The sequence below is a fragment of the Perca flavescens genome, chromosome 12 (assembly GCF_004354835.1).
Source record: "Perca flavescens isolate YP-PL-M2 chromosome 12, PFLA_1.0, whole genome shotgun sequence".
In the NCBI taxonomy this organism is placed as follows: Eukaryota; Metazoa; Chordata; class Actinopteri; order Perciformes; family Percidae; genus Perca; species Perca flavescens.
The window spans coordinates 17,389,835-17,409,749 of record NC_041342.1 but is presented as its reverse complement, the minus strand read 5'-3'; positions in this window follow the sequence as shown (position 1 = coordinate 17,409,749).

Sequence of the window (19,915 nt, the reverse complement as noted above, 5' to 3'; positions counted from 1 at the left end):
CGTTGCCGATCCTCCAGGTATTTTTACATGCGGCAGTTAAACTTTTTTGGCTTCATTTACCACTGAGCAACTCTCATAGAAATGAATGGGGCTCCAACTCCCAGTTTTTATTATACATCCATGATCTTACCTGGTCATGTTCCGATTTGCAGTCATTGGTCCTGGGATGTCCTAGGGCGGGGGGAGGGAGTGAGGTTTTTTGCCCTTTGTTTTTTGATTGTCAATTGCTGTGGCTTGTTTTATATTGGTTAATATTGTACATTGTCTTTTTCAAAAATGTTGAACACAAACATTTGATAAAAAAAAAAAAAAAAAACAAACAATGTTGACTCAGTTGGAAATAAGAAACTATTAGAGGTCTCCTTTGTTAAAGTCCAACGTTTTGTTGACCTATCTGCAGACTTTGGCACTCTATAATAACGCTTTATAATAATAACTTGCCACCATAATAACTTGGGCCACTAGAGGGCTTTGTCATTTGAACATAAACATACTGTATGCAGTTTTGGGGCATTAGCTATAACAACTTATGCTGCTGTTTTTCTTGGGAGAAAAGTCTCTTTTTGACTAGTAATCACAGAATATGTGACATTCACAGCCACATATTCCTTTGATGGAGTTTGGAGGCACTAACGCCCTTTAAATCTGTGGTTCCCAACCACTTGGCCATGGCCTGAAAACACAGGGATTGCATGACAGTAGTTTTGTGTTCCGTAATGTGAAATCATTTTAAAGGCTACCAAAGTAAATGAAAGAATGTAAACACAGTCACTGTGGATAATATAATTACAGCATTATTCCCATCATGTGCACAAGGTGCTATCAATGGGCGAAATGGCAGGACTCCCGTTAACTCCTTGCAGTGAAAATAAATCCAACTTTATTGTTTCAATTAGGCAGCTAACATTAATAAAAAACAAAAGTCACTGAGAGTTTTTCAGAGGAGTTAGGGGAAATGAAACACATGGTGTGTAATAACATTCAAACATCTAACCTACTTATAGCCTAACCTTATTTCAGTCATGAAAACACCCTCCTACCTCATTCCTGTCAACCAGTCTGCAAAAGCATTGTCAGTATAAAAATAGTCTGGATCAACGGAAGTACATTTCCAGGATAGTTGCATGGCTGACAGTTGCATGGCTGTCCCTCACTTTCCACTTTCCATGTTTTGCTGTTCTCAAAATCCCTTTGGGAAACAACAAACTTCAAGCTAGCAAGCCACATGCTGAAAATGAAAAAGTTTCAAAGAAAATTTGGATCGTGCAACAAGGCAGGCCTGCTTGGTTTGACTCTTTTTTTTTCTCCTATCCTGGAATGTATGTGTGGTGTAGCCAGAACTTAGTCCACGACGCTGTGGAGATAGGTCTGGCAATGCGAAACTTATATAAAAATGATCCAAGTTGCAAGAAAGGTTAAGGATCCCAGTTTTAACTGTTACTTTGTAACAGGGAAAAAAAAAAAAAAAAAAAAAGTAATATGATGCTAAATACTAAAGTTGGTTATGTAATCCTATAATTTAGTATCAAACAACATGTTAGTGGTTTTGAACCCATTTGACACCACAAGCATTTCAGTAAATCTGATTCTCCTCGGAGCATGACACTTTCATTTTGGCATTTCCGTAAAAACAAAAGCAAAATTTCACTTGGTCATTTGCATCAGGAAGTAATGCAGAAAAGGAATGAGAAAGATACTCTTACAGGACAATACAATTTTTTTAAACAAGAAAAGAAAAGAAAAGAAAAAGACCCTCAGGGTGTTCACTCATCACTATATGAACCAATCAGACAGTTTTTCTCAAACACAGACAATGCATTTGATTTCAAATTTGTATTTTTGTGAAGATTAATGAGCTCCAAAGACAAGCCCTGAGGCTTTATTTTAAATGAAACCGAAAAAAAATGACGCTAGTACGTATAACCCCCCACCCCAGCAACCATCAGTAGTATTCTATGGGTCGAGCTCAGTCATGGCAGATACAGAGCGACAGAGAAAGACAAGGAAAGAGCGCGAGAGGCAGCGATGGGATCCCTTCTCTTCCTTTGAGAGGAGTGACATTTGGAACAAAGAGGCCAGTTATGTGGGCAATTCTGACTGGGACCGGCAGACTGACAGAGGCCAAATACTCCCGGCCCGCCAAATCAACCGCCCACGTAGGGTGGGGTCACTCCGGGATGACTCATTCACTCACACACACACACACACACACACACACACACACACACACACACAGTATATACTGTTCATACTCAAAACTTCATTAAAAACATCCGTTCTGTCAGCCAAAGATGTTCAACTGTGCAAATCTGCAAGGAAATGTTTAATGGAAACGTCAAAGGAAATACATTTCTTGCTCTCATACATTTCTCCCAGGACTTTTGTCTGCAGCACAGGGGAAAGTGTTCCTGGTAGGACTGCCTGTCTGGTTGTCTTTCTCTTGTCACTGATACTGTGTGCGTAGGTAGTCTTTGTTTTCACCTGCCATCTAGGCAACCTGCCAGACCAAATAAGACTTTTTTTATACTTTGTTTCTAGAGTCCTCCTTTGTGAGCTTGCACCTTATATGGCTCCTTGGAAAGGCTTTGTCAATACTTCAACATCCATTTAGTTACAGTAAATTATGCCAGCCAGACTAATAAACACTATTTACTATAGTTTGTGAGGCTTTGGTATCACTGATGGCCAGGTGAAGTACCAGCGGCAGCTTTTGCATCTTTTCCTGGAACATTACTTTGTTGTGTCACAAGCTCTGTTAAGAGAGGAAATGATGAGATTTGGCATATATGTTGCTGACGCTCTTGCTGGGCTGTTAATGTTAATTTGATAAGTTCTATAGAGCCGGATGTTCCCTAGCAACATAATATTTGGCCATAAATAGAAACTAATGGACAAACATCGCCCGGCTTGGCTACCTTCCAAACACCACCTCTGGTTTCAATGTCAATTTTTATGAATGATTACTTCTCAAACGCTTGCATGTATGAACTTTGCAATAATTGTGATATTAACATAAGCCAGAAGAAACTCACTGGAAAAGGAAATATTAAACAGCCGAGGAAAGGAGTTGTTTGTTTTCACACCTTAGCTACAAAGTCGTCAGTGTTGAGTCTTCCTTGTTTGCTAAAGTATATAGGAATATTCAATGCTGAACTTCACTGAGACTTTAAGTTGAGTTTTTGCAACATTATAGTAGTAGGAGGATGTCAAATTACACACAACTACAAAGAGTCAAGTAAAAGATACTTATATTTTCGGCTCAGTTTGTCTGTTTGTTGGTTTGTTTGTTTTGTCTTTGTTTGTCTGTCAGCAGGATTAAGGCAAAACTACTGGCCAGATTTTCATGTAACGTGGTGGAAGGGTGGACCAAGAAAGAACCCATTACATTTTGGAGCAGATCCCAAAAACTTTATTTATTAAAAAAAATATTTTTCACTTTTGTTAACATTGCAAGAAAGGGCATGTGTGCTACATTCTTGTGGTTTCCGAATAATCGGAAAAATTACTTCCCGACTGGGAGAATTCACACTGCATTAACATTGTGAGATATTAATAGGGCATGCCTTGGCAGAGGTCTGCGCTCTCCGAGTGCCCTATAAGTTCCATTGTAATCATTGATTTAAAGCTATTAAAAATATGCAGGAGTCAAGGTTCTTGGGTGACATGGTAACAAACCAACACAATTTATGTATACAGTATATACAAAATCAAAATCAAACAAAATCCCTCCAAGTCAAGTCATTAAACCTACCTTTTTCAAAAATGTACTGGCTACTTATTATTTTAATGTGTCTAAGGTAACTTATCCCTCTGCCCCACAGAGCTTGATTGATTTCCGAAAACTATTAAAACACATCAATGTGCCACAGTGTGACACTGAGTGTCTTTATTATGATGAACATGGACACTGTACTTTATTTTGAGGCAACACCACATACACCATGCTGGTGCTGTATATTCACTAGAGCGCCAAATGTGAGTTAATCTGTCACTAAAAATAGTCCTTAATAAAAATTGTAAAAGAACTGCATTTATACAGCGCATTTCTACACAAAATTATATATTCAAGACCGATTTTTAAAGATGTACTTCCTCAGTAGGAAGAAACAGGCTTCCCACAGACAGGGAAGGATAAACAGAAAGTATCGAGAGACTAACACATTGTTGGTTTTGGCCTTTAATGGGATTTGTTGAAGATAATGAAAATATAAAACATTGCCAACTCTATCCTTTAAGGGGGAAACATTTAGTCATTTTAGACAGCAGGAATTGTTTTAAAGACATGGACTAGTTTTCCAGGAAACGTATTGTTCCATGTGAGTTTTGATGACTTTAATCCAAAGCTGTGTCGAACTAAAATCTATTTAAAAAAGGTAGAACGTGGCACAAACACTGCCACGAATAGGGGTTTGATGCCCGCCAAGCCCTACTTTGCACTCAGCGCATTGTAAAACCCCTTCAGATGAAAGCAGCCACCAAAGGGCCTTATGTTATGTTATAATAAAGTGAGATCAAATAAACGGCAGGGGCAGAAGAACTGCTCTGGGATCGCACGTGTTTGATTATGCCTACATCAAACAGATGTAGGCATACTGTATGATTACTGCATTATAGCATGGATTGTATACCCACTCAGACAGGAAAGAGATGACAGCTGTTAGCCATCAGTGTGGAGGCGCAGGCAGCCCCAAAACTTTAGGCCACTCCCGTGCCTACAAACACACATTAACATATGCACATGTTTGCAAATGTATACGTCGTGCAGCCGAATGTGCAGACACAGAGGAGCGTGTGGAGGCACGAACACACACACAAACTAATCCCTTTTATCTCGGTAATCCGATGTTTAACGTCAAGGCCCACCGTACGCCTACCGCCATCTTATAAAGTACAGAGCGTCTGCCAAATAACATAAACATCCTGAAATGACCGCTGCTCTGCGTCATAATTTTCTTTTCATAACAAAGCTTACTGCCTGGTGATTTCAGGGCCCTGGCTGACCCAGAAACCATAAGTTTCCTCACTCCTCCTCTCTTGTTATTTAAGGAAAACTTCAGTGTTTCCATTTCTGCTCTGTGTGTGTTTCTCTCTCTCTTACTGGGTGTGGTTTTCAAGAGGCAAACTTGTGTGAATGATGTGGACTCTCTTTAGTCATAGCTTCGGCTCAGTCCACACCCTTCCACTTAAAGAGGAGTTTGGAGGAGGTGGAGCAAAGCAACGCTCGGAGCACAGTTTGAGCTTGGACTTGAGCTTGGACTTGAGCTTGGAGGCTTTTGCAGGCAGCATGTCCATACCCTGCGACCTGTGTTGTCTTTGAGCTGTACTCTGTGAATTTTGGATCTCTTCAGTTTGAGCGTGTAGAGGCATCAGGTTTTTCTTTAAGTGTCTCTACTCAAAGTTGGTTTGAGTTTGAGAGCAATTTCTGCTTCAGTAAAGTTTCAGAGGTGAGTGAAGTTTGCATGTGGTGGCTGTTGTGAATGTGAAAATGAAGGAGTTGAGGGAGAATCATGTGTTTTGGAGAGTTGTGCTAGTTTAAAACTGTTTATATGTGTTTTTTATAGTGGTGTAGTTTTAGGGAGTTTAAACAGTGTAATTGCAATTCTGTCACTTCATATTTTCATATGGATTAGAGAGAAAATCATATATATCTTATCCCCAGACTTGTCAAAATGAATTTTTTCAGAGGTGATTTATTGTTTTTAGCTGGACAACCTTGATATATCTGCATATTAATTCATTTATTTTTTTTATTTTGTTTGTTGGTTGCTTATTTCACCAGTAAACACGTGCGTGTGACTATCTGTGAGGGATCAGGACCTGATTTTGCACTACACAATAGAAATTAAAGTTTAACAAACTAAGAAAACTTACAAAACCATTTTGAAAACTGTAAATATGAATGGGTTTCTCATTTCATACTGCTTGGTTGTTCTGTAATTTCTGTACTGATATAAACTGGGAACTAGCAATGAATACAAGAAAGCGAATGAGTGAGGCCCATTTTAATGTTGTCTGTAACTAGATGAGTAAATAATCAGATCCAAGGTGTACGTGGCGATTGTTCTTCTTTTTAAGGCTGCTAAATGTCTTTTGTTGTAATGTTCATATAAATAGCTCTTACATTCAAAATCAGAATATATTTTTGGCCCTGTTACTGTTTTTTTTTTTTTTTTACCAAAACAGAGTTTCAATTGGAGTGTAATTGGCTTCTCCATTCATAATTTTTTTGGCCATCCTCAGCTTTCCTCGTCAATAAACAACTTAATTTTTTTAACAGAATCTGCTGCGTTTCATGTTCAGTGTTTAACTGGAGTGACATGATTTTTCAAAGGTAAATTGGGTACTGACAAACAGAATAGGAACCATGTGGCTTCTCCTCTCTCACTTTCTTTTTCTTTCTCACTCTGTCTTCCTTCCTCTCTCCATACGTTAAAAGTTGGCACAGACGGAGGAAGTGTTTTCCACCTGACATCACTTAGCCATTACACACATGTACATACACACACACAATGGACTAACCCAATTCACTGCTGCCCAGTTGGCTTTACTAGTCTATCTGGGTTTCCTCAGCAAGCAGTAAAAATCTAACTGATACTGTCCAGAAAACCAGAGCAAAACACACCAAACTCGGAGTAAAAAAAAAACACCTGCCTCAGTCTATTTGTCACAGAGAGTGTGTTGAGACTGTCCAGAGTTGGTTTAACTTGTCTAAAAGCAGTGTACAAAGAACTAATAGAAGCAGAAGCATGCAACCTTGACAATTACTGTTGACATGAAAATATGTTGTAATGTGACCTTTGCGTTGTGTCATATCTCACATAAATGTTGATTTTTAAAAGCATGAAAAATCCTTATTTTTTTTTACAATTTTTATGCCAGCTGTGATACAAAGGGGAAGGTCTTCCCCCATCATGTTACGGCCAGTGTAGTGAATCCCAACTGAATGTTGACAAAACTAACATTTCTGATTCTCTCTTACTACAGTTTATCCTCTGTAATAATACACTTTTTTTACAATCTTATTTTATGTTTTTATTTGTGTTTTTCTCAATGACACACAAAATAGAAGAAAAAAAAATGTCTCTGCAGCATGCGCTGTATGACTGCTTTACATCAGCTTTGGATCTAATAAAATCTAACACATCAGTGGCAGTGTTCTGAGACAGTGTCCAGGCCTTGCTGATTGAATTTTATTGAGGCTGATATTTAATGCACAGAGCAAAACCCGGGAATAAACGCTCCCAAATCAAATATGTCATGAGGCTCTTTTATGGATTATAGACGTTTATAAACACCAGCTCAACATTTTTTGGGAAATAGTGTGATGTTCAGATGCAAAGATTTTCACAACTAGAATCCAACAAGAATTCACACGAATGTAAATAAGGAAGAATAATTTACCATTTAATTTAAATAAGTGCAACTCACAATATATTCTCATTAATAGCATTCTTTAAATCTGTCACATCCTGTTAAATATAATCTTTATAATTTGTCACTACAAAAACTAAATAAAGCTGTACCAATTTTTTAAATAATAGTAAAAAGTAAAAACTGCATCATGAATTTAGGGCAAATAGAAGAAGTACATTTACATCAGCAAGGTGCTTTGTGGACAAGTTGGGGAAGGAAGAAATGGAGAGCGAGAAGGAAGAAAGAGTGACAGACTGGAAGAAGAGACAGAGAGGCGAGCTAAGAGAAAGAAAGCTGAAAGTCAAAGATCCAAGGTGGAAAGCAAGGCAAAGCAAGGGGTGGGGGGGGGAAACAAAGATGAAAGGCTTATTTTAGGCGGCAGGAGAGTGTTGGACGAGTGTGAGAGGATTTGTTCTCCTCAGTCTTGTTTACAGGAAGTTCTTTTAAAGTTCCACAGATGGCTGCATTCACAGAAAGGCTTTTAATTGCATTTTTCCGAACCACATAAACTCCCTATACCTTCATTTATGTGTGGGAAAGTATGATTGCTGCTGCTGCTTGGCTCAAGGTTGGTTTCAGCTTGAGTTTTCATCAAAGTGAATTGCACAGAATGGCGACAGTCATCACCTGTGTGTGTGTGTGTGTGTGTGTGTGTGTGTGTGTGTGTGTGTGTGTGTGTGTGTGTGTGTGTGTGTGTGTGTGTGTGTGTATGTGTGTGTGTGTCTGTGCGGCATTCACACACTTTACGCAACAAGTTAATGGGTTTCTTAAGGTCAGTGCTTTTAAGAACAAACAAGAAAAAAAGAAATGATGTCATCGTCCGATCGACTAACGCTGTCACACTTATAGCAAAATACACAACCACTACAGACATCAAACAACACAATGTTAGAGCTGTGGTTCTAGAAAATAATTCTGCATACATATATATATATGATGTTGGCCTAATTGTGAAGCCTATATATAACGTCCAAATATGTGACATCATTTCTTAATATTAAGACATTTAAGTAATTACATTTTTAAAGTTATATGTTATATATATATATATATATATATATATATATATATATATATATATATATATATATATATATATATATATATAACTAAATGATTAATGAATAATGTAATAATAGCATTTTTCCTTTGGACTAGATCAAAAACAAAAACCAATTAAAACTGGGATTTCTTTTTTTTTTAACAAAATTGGCACACTGAAACTCCCTTCTTATTATCATTATCATTACCGCCAAAACAATTAGACCTAATTGATTATCGTTTAAGTATTTCATCAAGGAAACTTAAGCTACCAAATATTTGCTGGTTAAAGCCTCTCAAACATGAGAATTTGCTGCTCTTCTTATCTTTATATCACTGTTGCTTAAATATTTTTAGCTATTATTTTAAAAGTTTTAAAATAATGGTTTGTTGTACCCTTAATTTGCATGTAATATACATTTTAATATAGAATATTTATAGGAGGTATGAAACCATCCCTGCTTTGTAGTATTTTTGGACATCCCCTTTTGTTGATGTATAGGGTCGGTTTGGTTCCAGAGCATTAATTTGGTCTTCCAGTCCAGGCCTGCTCCCACACTGAGCCCACAGAGGGCCCTTTAAAAGGTGCAAAGGCCTACCTTCCCCTAGTACCATGTTGAGAGGTAAATAAAGTTTAAGGGCTCTGTCACCTCCCGATGTGAGTCGAATGCAGATGTGAGTTGCGCATGCTCAGATTTAAATGGTTTACGGCATAGCGCCAAGGCTGTGTCATACTGAAATTTGTGAAAACCATAAAATAATAAACTTTTCTCATTACAAACAATAACAGAAGATGGAAATCATTTCAAAAACGTTTTAGCTATCTATGATTGTTTGATTGCTAACGTTAGCTCAAAACGCCATTTAAGTGACAGCCTTTGTTGTGTTTGATTGCTAACTCGTTATGTAGGTCCATTTTTATTGTATTGACATAACAGAAGTCTCTTGTTAGCAGGTTCTTGTAGGCTACTTCAGCTTCTAATCTAGAACGGACATCAGGGATCATGCCGTGAAAATGTGATGCCTTACGCTAAATATGAAATTACTGCTATGTAACGTACCTATCTCGTTATTCTGTTGCAAAGTGACGCATGCGCAACTCACATCTGCACTCGACTCACATTGGGTAGTGACAGCTCCTTAAAGGCTGTTTTGCCTCCAGATTGTTTGGTCTGTAAGAGATTTAGTGGGCAAGGAGTTTCTGCAGAAGTGATTTGGCTGCAGTGGCCAAACCTCAACCAAATTATTTTTGTTGATTTATTTCACAGGCAAATGTAAACCATCCAATGGTATGTAATGAGGCTTATTTTCAGGCCTTTTTATTTCGTTTTATACATATGTTGACGATTGAGGCTATATCTTGTAAAAGATATATACGCTTTAGGTTATGTTTGGATGCTTGGTGGCTGAAAATCTTCAAACAATTGCCAGAGGACAACATGCATTTAATTATGAAATCATTATGTTCCATTTGGAGTATAAACATCAGGAATGTTAAGAAATGTCTCCTAACTTTTGATTTAAATAACTAATAATAAGGACATGGAAGACTTTGTCCTAAAAAACAAAAGATCAAAGAATATTTTTGAGCTGTTTGTTCTTCTGAAATACTCAGTAATCACCACAAAGTTATTGTTTTGTCAAAGTCTGTCAGATGCACGGTTCATATTGGGTAAAAATGTAATACTGTAAAATGACATTAAAATGACTACATAGGATAATTAATAGTTTCAAACTTGTGGAAAAAGAGGACATACAGCATTATTCATTATTCATTGTGATGACTTATACCAACTATGCAGTTGCCAGGGGGTACGTGGAAAGATTGTAATGTAGCTCAGCTAATTTAATTAAATAGATGTAATAATAAAAACTAGGATTGAAAAGAATAAAAGAAAATCCACATATTGAATCAGCTACAACCCTTGATAATCATGAGTTGCAATCAAGAGTGCATTAAAATAGTTAAAAGTAATGTATAAACCTTTAAAATAGAAAATGTCAAATTAATGTCAAATATCCATATTGTGTTTCCCCTAAATTCATTCTGCAGCGCAAAACCGCCATGAACTGCAGCGACGCACTGCAGTAAGTCCATGAACAAGGCAACAGTCTGTGGTTAGTTCACATCTGTAAAAGCAGCACAGTTGAGTATGTTATCTAAAACTGCTTAAGTCAGTAGAAACATGGTATAGCCTACCGGTTACAAACAGGCACGGTAAAGAACGACACGCTAATGTGCTGATATGGATTCTGAGTCCTTCTGTTTTTAGGTGAGCTGGACCAGAGAATATATGCTGTTTTGCCTTTATTGTTGTCCATGGAGTTAGCTGGAAGTGATGTAAGGTAGCATTTCATGTGCGCCAGACTCCGTTTAGAAAATAGCCTTCTAAATGCTACATTGCTTGTGAGGAAATACTGGGAGTAACAGGCGAACCAGCTTAAAGTGATGCACTTTCTTTTTTAATAAGTGCTGTGCGGTGGATCTAATTGATGCCATGTGTGTGGTTCATGTGCATTTCGAAAGGTAACTGAAAAAATATTTAAAGGAACTTTAAAGTGTTAAATTGAGAACAGAATTTGATGTGGTGGTAATCCAACACATTACAGACAGTATAATGACATCCAATGACTGGGCGACATGGAGAAAATCAGATATCAGGATATTATTGACCAAATACCTCAATGTCTATATTGCGAAGATATTGTAGGGTTGACAATTGGTGTTTTAACAAAATATTTCCACAATCAGATTTTAGATAAATAGAAATGGTCATCATTAATGTGGATATATTGACTAAGTGGTTAAAGGCAAATAATATAGCAGCAAGAACGGTCTGGTAAATTCAGAAAATAACATCACTTAACTGTAATGCAACCTTTAAAACCAGGAAAAGACAACACCTACCATATAACGATATTACGATATCCAAAATCTAAGACGATATCTAGTCTCATATCACAATATTGATATAATATCGATATACTGCCCAGCCCTATGACATCCAAAACACAACTTTCACTTTTTAAAACTGTATGTTTTTTATGTTTGTATATCGAAAACCAGTTGAAACAGCTGAAAACAATGGATAAACAGTTAAAATAGTTTGCTAAAAATGATGGCTAAATGGTTGAAAAAGCTGTAATGGTTGGATCATGGTGGGTGGGGTCAGTGAAGGGTACTTGAGTTCATCTGGCAGGGCTGTGGGGGTACATCAGACAAAAAGGTTGGGAACCACTGGCCTACAGGATGTAGAAGTCAGGGTTGGTGTCTTCGGCTGATATGCACATTTTCTTCTTCATTTTACTAACAAGTCATGAATAGTCCTGAGCAATGCATGCTGACTTGTCAGTGGTTTTGGAAATGCTGTGGAAAAGTAGCTCCAGGTTATCTGAAGTTAAATCTCCCCGTCTCGGAAGCTCCTCTGTTCAGGGCTGTTAAAGTTCTCACTGTCTGCTAATACGTCATGTCTCCTCACTCTGACTTCCCTCTATTCTCTCTTCCTGTGTCTTGCCTCTCTCTCTGCCTACTCTCCCCCCTCTTCCTGCCTACAAGTCTGTCCCTTCTTTACGCATCGGACACAAAGCCATCTCTAGCTGAGGGAACCCTCCCATAGGTCCACGAAAATGAAGTGTGTGCTTTGTCCACACAGACATGGACACTGTGGTGCCATCACATGAGTCACCAGCTCTGGAGCGAAGATTACGATGTTGACAAGAGATCGATTTACAAAGTCCTTATCCTTTGAACATTATGAGCAAAGTGGCAAAACTGATCCAAGCATCCAGCTGTTTTGTCATTGCAGTTGTATTACCTCAGGTTACTGAACGCCGCAGGTCAAACTAGGATAAACCAACTATGTGTAAGCCCCAGACAGACCCTGACCAATCATGTGTGCCCTTGGCCTGGTCCCAAAAAAAGCGTCTAGCCAAAATACAGCGCAGCTGAGGCTGTTAAAATCACGGGGTAATCACAAGAGAAGGGCCCTGGCCGTTGGCTTTCCATAGAGTGAAAATGTAAGCTGAGGAGGAGCGGAGATTGTCTGGGCTCCCACAGATGAGGCCTATATGTGTGTTGAGTGTCAGGTTAATGCATTCCCAGGTTGAGGTGGCAACTGCTGATGTTTGTGCCTCAAAAATCGCAGCACTCTGTATAAAAAAAAAAAGAACATGCCAGGACTTGCAGTTATAGCGATTCAGTTATTATTTTCTGCTGAGATAGCGCAGCAGACATGCTTGTTGCAATCACCATGTTTTTGAGGCTCTTAAGTGAAAAAAACTTTTGGGAACAGAGTGGATTTCCTTTCTCCAGAGCTTGTCTCAGAAGAACACTTGTAACCAGTGGTGGAATGTACTGTACTTAAGTTCAAATTTGAGGTACTTGTACTTTACTTGAGTCTTTTCTTTTCATGCCACTTTCCACTTCTACTGCACTACATTTTTAGAGAGAAATATTGAACTTTTTGCTCCACTACATTAATCTGACTGCTTTAGTTACTAGTTACAAATGAAACTTTTTGCACACAAAACACATGTAGTTTATAAAATACAATGTTTTATTATAAATTAAACTACCCAACAACATAACAAGTACAGCTGAAATGATCAGCCAATTAAACACTGAGTTGATTGACAGAACTGATCGTTTCCAGTTTCTAAAATGTGAGGATATTTCTGCATCGAGTACTTTTACTTTTTCCTGATGATACTTGCATACTTTTACTTAAGTAACATTTTCAATGCAGCACTTTTACTTGTAAGTTAACAGAGTTTTTTTACAGTGTGGTATTAGTACTTTTACTTGAGTAAAGGATCTGAATACTTCTTCCACCACTGCTTGTAACTGTCATGAGATGCCTCCATTTAAGCTCTGAAGGCTGATAGGCGATTCATTAACTGAGCAGAGCACTCGTTACAATTTGATAAAACAAATATGTCATGAGGTGAAGGTTAAACATATGTCAGACCCTAATTTAGGCTTGTTATGCTCCATCTTCTATATTTTGTCATGTGTTGGGATGGACAGTATTTGCCCCTACGGTCTTACTTGTAACGTGAAGAAGAAAAGATGGAAAAAAAACAGAAAAGAAAAAAAAGAGAGTGGAGGGCCTAAGTCATGTATGTTTTTGAGTAGCCCGGCAGCCTGGAGCTCGGCCAGGCCAATTGTTGCTCATTTAGCTGTCAAACAGCCATAGCCCGGAAGCAGCCGCAGACGAGGAGTGAACAAGCTTCATGGTTGAAACATAAGACTTTATTTTAATGTCGTCATGCGAGTGTGTTTTTTGGAGACATGTAATCGACTTGGATTTGGATTCTAGCTTTAAATTGTCTCACTTTAGGTGCATCTGTTTTTCGGTTTGTTAGTGTCCTAAAAAAAATCCTCCAGATGGACGTACAGGCTCAACAAGCCCCTGTGTGCAGGTTTGTCACTCTTGCCAGCACTAATGCAGTACCCCCGTACTGCATAAGTGCACAGCACTATCTAAAAATACCACTCTGTTGGCGGTTAAATAGAGAGAGTGAGATGGAAAAGTAGATGCAGACAGGCAGACAGCACCGAGCTATTGAGTTACCGTGACTGGCTGTCAAAGTTGAGCCTCAAAACAGACTAGCTTGGGGCTATTATTTTCAGCCAGCTGTGAATCCATAAAAACGTGAGAACTACTGCAGCACTGAAACCAAGAGAGACAGACATTGATCGCAGGATGCTTATCACTTGTTTCCACTAAAGTAAGCAATTAAATCTGCATTAACAGATTTTGGGTGGATAACTTGTTCGAAAACAGTTGCAATTTCCAATATTCACTCTCTTTTTAACTGTTTGGTCTCCACCAACTCCTGAGGGAAATATCTGGCTCTATTATCTCCACTATGTTCACCAGCTAGTCGCTAGGTAATAATAATAATAATAATAATAATAAAAATAATATTATGATAACGTTTTTATTATGTTTAAAGGTGTTGGACCACCTGGTTGCCATTATTTACCTGTTTAGCTTAAACAGAGTGTGTGTGTGTGTGTGTGTGTGTGTGTGTGTGTGTGTGTGTGTGTGTGTGTGTGTGTGTGTGTGTGTGTGTGTGTGTGTGTGTGTGTGTGTGTGTGTGTGTGTGTGTGCTGAGACAGCAGTTTCTTCCCAAAGATCACTTACCTACAGTACCACCCACCTCGCTCTGTACATAGATTAATAGCAAACTCTCTGTGTGATTGAGTGAATCTGCATTAGCAATTCCAAATGTAATGCCGAGCAGCAGCAGAAACACGAGAATAAGTGAGAATATCAGTGTCAGAGGGAGAGGAAGGCTGCTGTTTATTCTGGATCGGCATATTTTCTGTTCTATCAAACACTGTGTTGAGATAAATATTTGCAGAAGCCAGCCACGTGGACCCCTTGACTCCTGTTTCTGGGTTGCAGGTTGACAGTGTTTCCTAGTAGTCAAACCATATTTTCTCCCCTTTTTGTGTCTTCTCATACCTAAACAATGAGGCTGTGGTTGTCATTGTCAATGTCAATGACGAAAGTCAGTTTCAAAACCTGTTTAAAAAGAATAAAGAACTCCTTTCTTACATAATTAGTTGAAAGTCATACTGAGTAATGGATGCCCTTTTGCCTATTTGACGTTGCTGCTGCATTACTGCATGAGCTCTTCTATACTTCCCTCTTTTTCCTTCTGTCTGTCTAACAGCTTACTCAAGAGCTTTGTGACTGGAAGCTTGTGGTGCCAAATTCAGGGACACCATACGTCGCTTTATTCTGCACCGTGTGAAAAGAAGAGGGAAAATCCTAGCCCTAAAGTACCTCTGATAAAAGAGGGGACTCAAAGACAGAGCTATAAAAACAGTGGTTAAGGATATACTATGTTATACAATCTGTTAAATGTCTAATAGTCAGTGGGTCCCAACCTGGAGGTCCCCGCAAGGGGTCGCAATACAAATTGTAGGGGTCAATAGAGGATTAACAGGATATGAGAGCAAAAAAATTGTTTAATTTCTTTAGGCTTTCCTCAATTTCTTGTTGTTTTTGTCTTGTTATCTACTCATTTTACTTTGAAAACATTATTCAAATAAAACAAGGAAAAACGATCACTCTTTGGTTGAACTCATCACACGAGACACTGCTTTGTTTTAAAAGGGATCACAGTGAACGTCAACAGTAATGTACATCACGTTTTGGATCAAAATAAAATCAGTTTTAGCCTAATATTACTTCTGTGAATCCCGTTAAGTTTTACAGATATCACACATAGCTAATGAACAATTCCAGATACATCACACATTTTGCAATGTGCATCTCACATCACATTTTCACTCACTAGGACCACTACTACTGTCATTATTAGACATTGTGCCAGAATATGAACAAGAACATCGCTGTCAGTGGGCTTATTTGCTAACGACAGCTACCGTTAGCTCCCAAAAAATCTTGCAAATAGACGGTACCTAGGTACCCTTAGTGTCTCATCTGGCATCTGATAAACAGTAAATTCATCAAATTCGGTGTCAATAACGCTATTTTCCAATATACCGTAGCTGTCCTATTTCACAGGACGCCGTTTGTCATTCAGGCATTGCGCTGTTGTTTATTTGGTTGCTATAACTTTGCGAGTGATGACGTCCTGCCACTGTTCCAGTTGCTCACCCTCAAACCTGTAACTAACACAGTCCTGCAATGCTCCAAAACAGATGTATGTATAAGCTTGATTGATGATTCACACACAATCTCACAAGCAAACCAGCCTACGTGCCTACACTCAATGACAGCCTATAGATTTCAAATACTTTTGTAATCCAGGTGCGTCAATGAAAGAAAGACAACTCGGTCAATTCCGCTCAGAAGCATGCGCAGGGTGTGTGTGTGTGTGTGTGTGTGTGTGTGTTAGAGAGATTGAGTGTGTGTATTTCCCATAATTACATAGTGATGAGGGAGTAAATGTGCTTTGCCACGCTGTGTGCTACTATCTTCCTCACTCTGTCCTCACCTTCGACCTTCTTTCACCACAATATGCCTCACAATAAGTCATTTTCTATTTTTTCATTTCTATTTGTCATTCACTCACAGTCCCCTTTTCCTCCTTCTCCTCCGCCGCCTCTCCGTCTTCCCAAACATACTGAATGGTTGGTTTAGCTGGAGGGATTCCTGGCAGAGTGATTTGTTTGTGATGTAATGTAAATCACATTGCCAGGGATTTCCAACCAGCTACAGCTGAAACCCACACCAGTGTCCAACACCTGACGGCTGCTCGGCGACTCCTAAATGTTTTCACACATCCCTTGCGACATAATCTTGCTTTTTGAGCGCTCTACATTAAATAAAGCTACCGCAAGCAGCTGGTTAGCTAAAGACTAAGACTGGATATAGACTGGAAACAGGTGAGAAACAGCTAGCCCAGCTCTGTCCAAACGTAAAACGATTCACCAACTAGCATATCTAAATCTCACAAATGAACACATATCTTGTTTGTTTAATACTATCAAATAAAGAAGCGTAAAAACCAAACGTTTTGGTCTTATGTGCCAGACTATTTCTTGGCCAGTCGCAGTAACTTACTGAAGTTTTCCCTGGTTATTTAACAAGTTATAAGGTGTTAATTATTGAGCTTTAGAGGTTCTGGTAGGTGGACTTTCTTACCTTTGGACAGAGCCAGGCTAGCTGTTTCCCCATTTCCAGTTTTGCTAAGCTAAGCAAAACCAACTGGGTGCTCATGATACACAAATAAGAGCGATATCAACCTTTTCTTCTGACTCTCAGCAAGAAAGTGAATAAGCGTATTTCCCAAAATGTTCAGAGTTTGATGGAGGGGCAGGACTTAGCTCGCTCCGTGAACAGTTCAGTGAAAGCCTGTGTTCACAGTGGCTAAGTTCCGCTTCTCTCAAGCCTTTCCAGCATTTAACTCGCACCGTTATATCAGCTGGAAGAAGTCAACATGGAAGCAAAGGTTTTTATGAATTTGTGTGTAACACTTTTGTATAACTATTGCTTATAAATGGTAAATTGACAGTTAATTAAACTCAAGTTAATAGTTATTTTACTGTTAACAAACAGTGAAATGGTAATTAACAATGTTTACTTATTATTAGTAATGCTATCATTTATATTATATTAACAGTTTATTGTTGCACACAGCAGACAAGTTTATATTATATATGTATTTGTTAATTATTACCAAATGATTTGCAAACTATTAATAACCAACACTTGGATGGCTATTTTAAAGTTGCAACTGATGATTATAATACCTTGTTAATGGTAAATAAAAACTTTGTAAAGCATCAATAAACATTAACATACAACATTAATTAGATGGCTATTATCACTGCAAAAATAATCATTATTAATCTTTTAAAAATCACCAAATAAAGATTTATTGGGGCCAAATTAATGTTACTTGAAGCTTTATAAACCCCTTATTAATCATTGCCAATTATTATAAGCATTAGTTGCAACTGTATAGTATACATCCAAAAATTGTGTATACATGGCTTACAAAACAATGATTGACCATTGACAAAGTATTAACTACCTATCTAAATTTATAAACTAATAATTTTTTATTACACTAAACTATTGATAAAATAACAAATTAAAGCAATACTAATAATTAGTAAACTGCTCATTTCATTGTTTGTTAACAGTAAAAAAAAAGCTATTTACTAGGGATGCACCAAATCCAGAATTTTGGGGTTTGGCTAAATACCGAATCCACTGGCTAAGATTCTGCCGAATCCGAAACCGAATCCTACTCCCATCCTCAGTCCATTAACACAGTAAACACATTAACGAAGTAAACAACGTCCACAGCCTCTAAAATAGTTAAATGTAACAACTTAATGTTGAATTCACACGCTATTTATATCGTGGGAAAGCACATCGCTATCGCCAGATGAGTGACAATTTTGTTTGGGAAATTTTTGCTAACCAGTGTATGATGATGGCATGTTGGGTGGGTGAAATTAGAAAGCTAACGTTAGCTAACAAGCAGCAGCCGGCTGTTCGGTTGCTCCGCTCTCACTGTAGGGACACTCATTTACAGAGAGAACGGCTGAAAGCCCGGGAGAGGCACTGTCTGGTTAACACAAGTTTTTAGCTGTGACTGTCCTTCCTTTTGCCGTACCTGAAGTTGCTGCATTTTGGCTGCTGTCTGTAGATTCCTTCATGCACAACTCATATTCTTTCGGATGTTTCATACGCAAATGTTTTAACAGCGGCGATGTTGTGTATTGTTTAGGGTCCTTGCCACAAATCGGCATTGCAAATTGAACATGTAGCTCGACTTGAATCGCCTTCTTTTGACTGAAAGTACTGCCAAACACTTTTTCTGCTCACGAGTTCCCTTTTCACTTTCTCACAGCCTACTGCATTGAACGGTCCACCTACGTAAACGCCTTCCCGTAATCAATGGCGGCGTTTTACGTCGACCAGCGTAGCGCGCATAGTGCAAGTTTGGCAGAAACCGAACCCTGTCAAAAGGCCCAATATCCCGCCAAAGCCGAATCCTAGATTCGGTGCATCCCTACTATTAACTAAAGTTAAATTAACTATCAATTTACCATTTTGTAATTTTGCTTATTATAGTATTCTAGTGTTACCAAATCACGTGCTGCGATCCACCATACAGAATTGTAAGCGGCTTAATTTCGAGGAGGTGAATACAGAACATATTGTTGGGTTTAGTGGTTCATCTTCACACTCACCAATAACGAGAATGGTAATATATATACACACTGTTTAATTGAAATTTTGGTTGTGTACCTGACTGATACTGTTGCAGAGCATACAATGTTTCCTTACAACCCATTCATGTCATGGGAACAAGCATCATGGTTATATACTGTGTGTATATACACACACACACACACACAGTGCATGCACTCTCTTTCTTCTTTGACCATCCCTTTTGTCTTTTCTTGACATCAGATGGAGGAAAAACAGCATAGAGAGAGAATAATTAGACAAGGATCCTGCAAAAGAGAGCTGGGTAAGAGAAGGTGGCAGGGAAGGGAGGGCTTACTCATACAGGAAGGAAGTACAGGAAATGTCCCATCGGGAAAACAAGCAGCAATTTAATTGTGATTCCTGACCTCATTTACTGTCTGGGTGGTCGTGAAAGCAAATCACTGATTGTGTGTGTATCCATGCGTGTGTGTGTGTGTGTGTGTGTGTGTGTGTGTGTGTGCCATTATCCATGTATGGTATGGAAGGAAAAAAGTGAAAGAAACTTACATACTTTATTTCTTGATTGATTTTATTACCTTATTGTTATGCATGTTTAACGTCATACTGTCTTACTATGCTTTTATATTTTTAATCCTGTAAAGCACTTTCTTAAATTCAGGTTTTGGAAAGTGCCAGAAAAAAATAGCTATTATTATTATTATTGTTTTAAGTCTTCAAAGATAACAGAGCAACAACGATTTAGACAAACACTGTCACATCAAATGAGTTAAATAACAGTATAAATCCAA